This window comes from Punica granatum, chromosome 2, assembly GCF_007655135.1.
Source record: "Punica granatum isolate Tunisia-2019 chromosome 2, ASM765513v2, whole genome shotgun sequence".
In the NCBI taxonomy this organism is placed as follows: domain Eukaryota; kingdom Viridiplantae; phylum Streptophyta; class Magnoliopsida; order Myrtales; family Lythraceae; genus Punica; species Punica granatum.
In genome coordinates, this window is record NC_045128.1 from 11,442,160 (window position 1) to 11,448,159 (window position 6,000).

Here is a 6,000-nt window from a genome sequence, read left to right on the forward strand (position 1 = left end):
TGATAAAGAACCACAAATAGATGAAACAATCCAAACTGACCTGCTCCCCATTTGCCAAAATCGAGCTTCTCACGGCCGGGACAGCACAGAATCGGAAGAAGAACGCAGGGAAACCTAGACGAGGAGAAGATCTAGCGAATTTTGGGCGGGAACTCGTGCAGACCTGATGAGAAGAGGTGGGCAAGCTTCCGTTTCTTAGCAGGGAAATCGCGGGGATGATACGAAGGGAAGGAAGGAAATCTCCGTTAATGGCTAATCTGTCAGGGACCTACTACTGTTTTGGACGGAAGGACCAAATTGTCCAAACGTTTCAAACGTTCGGACCAAATTGTATAGAGAATTTCTTTGGGGGACGAACTTGTCCGAAGCTTCATCTTTCAGGGACCAAATCGTCCATTTAGTCCACATGAAAGTGGAGAAGAACTTTGAAGACTATAACGGCCTTTTTACGCGTGTCAGCACTTGATTGAGTTTTATATATTTTCTCAAATCACACTGTGGAGCGAGCATGGCAGATCATCATGCCTTTTCTCTTTTTGGCTGTCTGTACGGAACATGTATCTTAGCTCATCAAAGCCTCTTCTGCTATTTTTATTTTGGGCTATCAATTAGCTCAAATTCACGGGGGCCAGAATTGGGCTCAAAGGCAGGCTGCTTGGTACTTTCCGAGAGATTCTGTCGATGAACTACACAATTCTTCATCGAACGACATAAGAAGGAAGAGAGAGACGTAGGTGACCGTTCTATAGTCGCTTTAAGCCGAGTCATGCCCCTCTAAGATCTATATGAGGCATTGTACGCACCTTGTATCAATATAAGCTTCGGCTTTCCCTCTTAATTTGGCACCAAACTAGATATATTACAAGAAAGTAATTTCCCCAAAAAATTGAATTCTTGTATTTTTTTTCTTGAAAATTTTCCCCCATACCTGGACCAAACCGACCCGTGAAGAGCCCTATAAATTTCGGTCTTCAAGTCTCGAGCTAAATATACCAAAAACCTCAACAGCGTTTGATGGCTGCGGATATCTGAGAAACATCGAAGAGATGATAAGATGCCGATGGGGATGTTCCAATGGTTGAGAACTACGCTAATGATGAGGTAAATATTTAATTAGGGCAAATTACACAAAAAAAAACCTAAGTTATGTAAAACGTCTCAGTTTTTTCATAAATTTTATTTTGTAACAAAACAAGCCATAAGTTTTCTAAATTATCTAAAAAATGACATCCGTTATAAATTTTGTCAATTTTGCAAACGTGGACTGTTAATTTCAGACATAAATTAATAACCAAATAAGATATGTTAAATAAAAAAATTCAAATTTTCAAAAAAGTCTCAATTTCATCATAAATTTAGTATGTAACGAAAAAAACAATATAGTTTATCAGATGATGTGTAAACTTTGTGGGTCCTGTGAAGTCCACGTAGGCAAATAGATGGCAAACTTAACATAATGGTAACAGAAGGTCAAATCGGAGACGATTCTCAAAACATGTGATTTTTTTTATCACAAAACAAAATTTAGGACAAAATTTAGACCTTTTACAAAACTTATATTTTTTTTGTATAATTTTCCCTATTTAATTATGGGTAAATTACAAAAAAAAACCCAAATTTTGTAAAATGTCTCAATTTTTTCCTAAATTTTGTTTTGTAACAAAAAAAACCATAAGTTTTCTAAAATGTCTCAAAAATGACCTCCGTTATAACTTCCGTCAATTTTTGCTGCCGATGGTGGGTCCCTTTAACAGTCCACGTAGGTCACACGTAGGCTAGTGGGTCCCTTTAACAGTCCACGTAGGTCACACGTAGGCAAAAATTGACGGAAGTTATAACGGAGGTCATTTTTGAGACATTTTAGAAAACTTATGGTTTTTTTTGTTACAAAACAAAATTTAGAATAAAACTGAGATATTTTACAAAACTTGGGTTTTTTTTTGTAATTTGCCCTTTAATTATTAGCATATGATTATATTGTGATTACCGCTAGCTGAAAACCTATGGATATCTCCGTGGATTTTACAATACGAGCAAATATAATCTTATTAGGACGGGGTACAGTCACTTCTAATTTGTTCTAATTTACCTGCATGGGATCTAGTGATAATCAAATCCATTCAGTAAATTAATATAATCTTATGTCTTTCTCTAGAAACATAGTAATTAATTAAAATCCTTTCTCTATTCCCCAGTGTTGACAATTCATCCTCTAGGGAAAAAAAAAACTACAACAAAAGGAAAACATATTACGATTGCATTTTGATGTTTTCACTTTTATCAACATTAGCATGAACAATTTTTCTTTGCTCAAATATTAACATAGTATCGCTTTGGTATCATCGGTAGCACGAGGTTACCATTTTCCGTTAATTTTAACGGAATTTGTTCACGTGTACTTGGCGGTGCCATTGTGCCTACTAGGTTGGACCTGAAGTGTTTTTGTAAATAAAAAAATATTCTGAAATTTTAAAAATACAAAAACTAAAAGGTAGAAAAGAAGAACCCTAATTATGGATGAAAAGGAGGGGGGTTGATGGTGGGGCCTCGCTGGCAACAACCACCACCCAATTTGGGTCGGCCCCAATCCCAATTTGGAGTAAGCTTATTCAGTTAAAATTAACAGAAACAAAGATATCGTATTATTATTGATATCAAATTTGATACAGTTGGTAAATTTTTGTGCCAAGTAAAATAATTCATACTAACATTGATAAAGGTCCAAATTTTGGATTTTTTCTAGTAATCTAAAAAAGAAAATGCCGGTTATAAGTGAAGAAAAAAAAATGTTGTGATGTCAAGTCGACAACTTCAATCTTTAGCTTAACTTTTTTCTTTATGAGTATAATACTTCATTGATCTATTTAGTATAACTATTGTTTTTATTTTATGGATAGAGAATTTTGTTAGAATTAATTTAAATTATTAGTCTACCTTTATTTGCAAGCGTAATTTAAATTAGAGAAAATGATACAGTGCATCACAATTTGAGAACAAGTATCACAGTACATTATATTTTGAAAAATTAACATGGTGCATTACGAAAAATTTGAAAATTTTCACCGTGCATCATTTCTATCAACTAATGGACGGAAAGCTGACGTGGTACAAACGGTGCCAATGTGGCCGTGCTTACTCAGCATCTGGGTCCCACCTGGCCACATAAATATGATGCACTGCGAAAATTATTTTCAGACTGTGATGCACGATATTATTTTCCTAAACTGAAAAGGCACTAACAATCGTATACAAACTGCCGTGTCATGAACAATCTTGTTCCTACATCTCTTCCATTTTTTGTAATATTTGGCATAAGTTTGTTGATCGATAAGGAGATATGGCCTCCATCGTCGGCTGAGCCACAAAACCTCATGCGGTGTGTTTCCCTTGCTTGAGTTAGGGCCATAGAAGAAACCATTCCCTTCTCTAGAGTTGACCATTCGTTTGTGGTTGAACTCTGTGTTGATGAAAGCGATGTGGAAGCCCTTGCAAGACCTGGACAAGGGAAACACACCGCCTAAGGTTTTGTGGCTCAGTCGACGATGGAGGCCATATCTCCTTATCGATCAACAAACTTGTGCTAATATTAAAAAAAATGGAAAAGAGATAAGAACAAGATTGTTCGGGACATGACAGTTTGTATACGATTGTTAGTGCCTTTTCGTTTTAGGAAAATAACACCATGCATCACAGTCTGAAAATAATTTTCACAGTGCATCATATTTCCGTGGTCAGGTGGGACCTAGATGCTGAGTAAGCACGGCCACATTGGCATCGTTTGTGCTACGTCAGCTTTCCGTCCATCAGTTGATGGAAATGATGCACGGTGAAAATTTTCAAATTTTTCGTAATACACCATGTTAATTTTTCGAAATATGATGCACTGTGATACTTGTTCTCAAACTGTGATATGTCCAGGAGTTTTCCCTTTAAATTATTAGTCTGCCTTCATCTTCATTCTTGATAATATGAGCATAGTATGATGTGAGAGCGATCAATATGATAATAATCTGCCTTTATTTGTATATTATCATAAGTTTTTAAATAAAAAATAAAATTGTAATCAAATCAAAACATAACATTACTCTAAAGAAACTATGTAAAAGTTTTTAAAATTTGTGTACTTATTTCAAAATGTGAATAGTTTACTTTGAAATAAATGTAAGTTACTTTGGAATGCAACTTACTTTCTCTATTAGTAATTTACTATAAATTTAGGTAATTTACTAGAAATTGTAGTAATTTATTAAAAATTATAGTAGTTTATTTTGATTGTTTGATGCAATCGACTACACCATAGACCGTCCCCACATTACCATGTCAACAATGCCTAGTGACGTAAGCATGCTACTTTTTCATCTAAGCGCCCTCAAAAAAAGAAAAAGAATACTCATCCCAGGTCCCAATTCTTTCTTGAGCCTCTCGTCTCTCTGAAAATAGTGGAAATGACATTTTCTAATGATTTTTTAAAATTTGATGAAATGAGCATTCTTTTAAAAAAAGATAAAAAGATAAATAATAATCATTCCTTGTTTTGGCTACTTTTTTGGGAAGATATCATATATTTTTCGTTAATTTCATATATCTTAAAATATATATTGAATGATATATTAGTAAATAAGTCCAATGTAATAACTATATTCCTTTGCATCATCAAGTCCAACAAATATATATATATATATATATATAGTTCCCTTAATACTGTTAAATTCATCCTATAAAAATCACTCAATTGTATTTCACTTCCGCTTGAAATTGGATTAATCAAGTGGTGTCCGAAATTGAGAGAATTGGATGGGATGTCGATTGGGAACAGTGGAATGGGGTACAAGAAGTGAATCGGGTTGTTCATCCACTCTCGGCCCCTCTAGTTGAAGGGGAAGGCGTGCCCTTATATAGACTTATCTTTTGACCGTTGGCTTTTGAAATGAAATTGTTCGTCTTCTTTAACTGTTCCCGCTTTCTCCCTTTTTCCGATGGCATGGGCTACGGGCCTTGGGCCTAAATAACATGGGCACCCAAATGTCGTGGGCTTTGGTTTACGTGGCCATATTCCGTGGCCCATATCATTTGCCCCCCAGTCTTGTGCATTCTGTGAAGGCGCGAGAATGAGAGTTTCGAAATTGGTGTGTTTGGTTTTAGAGTTACGTAGAGTTGAGTTTTGATTTTAATTGGGTTGTAATGATTGTGTTATTGAATTATGAGAAAAAAGTGTGAAAAAGTAATGAATAGTTGAGAAAAAGTAATGATTGTGATGTTGAATTGTAAAAAAAGTAATGGATAATTGAAAGAATTTAATATTAAAATTGAATTGAATGGTTAAAAAATTGAAGAAGAAAATAAAAGTTATAATTGTGTTGTTGATTTTTGTTGTGTAATAAGTAGAATTAAAGTTAGAGTTAAAATTTTAAAAATATGATTGTAAAACCAATCGAAGCAATATATGCAAGAATTTTGCTGGTATAGCCCGAAAACTAATTTGATGGATTACCATTCTGTGTGGCTTGCACGTGTCTTGGGTTTACGAATACAATTGTGAAGAGGTGGGTGCAGAACATAGTGTGCCTCCATTGGGAGGTCTTAATCGAACTCGAACTTTTCAATTCGCCTTCGCCTCCACTGGGAGGTCTTAGTTTAACGAACTCTCTGTGGGCGAATTTTATGATTAGCGAACTATCTTCATTTGTGACTCTATAGTGGGAGGTCTTTAGTTTGCCTCTGATGGGAAGTATTTGTGAGTGTCCCGATAGCAGGGCTTTGAATTTGCCCCCAGTGGGGGTCTTTATAAGTGCCCACGATGGGAGTTCTTGGATTTGTCTCTGATGAGAGGTCTTTGTGAGTGCCCCTAATGGGTGGTCTTTAAATCTGCCCCCTAATGGAGGTCTTTATGAGTGCCCCCAATGAGAGGTCTTGGATTTGTCTCCGACGGGATGTCTTTGTGAGCGCCCCCAATGGGAGGTCTTGAATTTGCCTGCCCCCGATAGGAGGTCTTGAATTTGC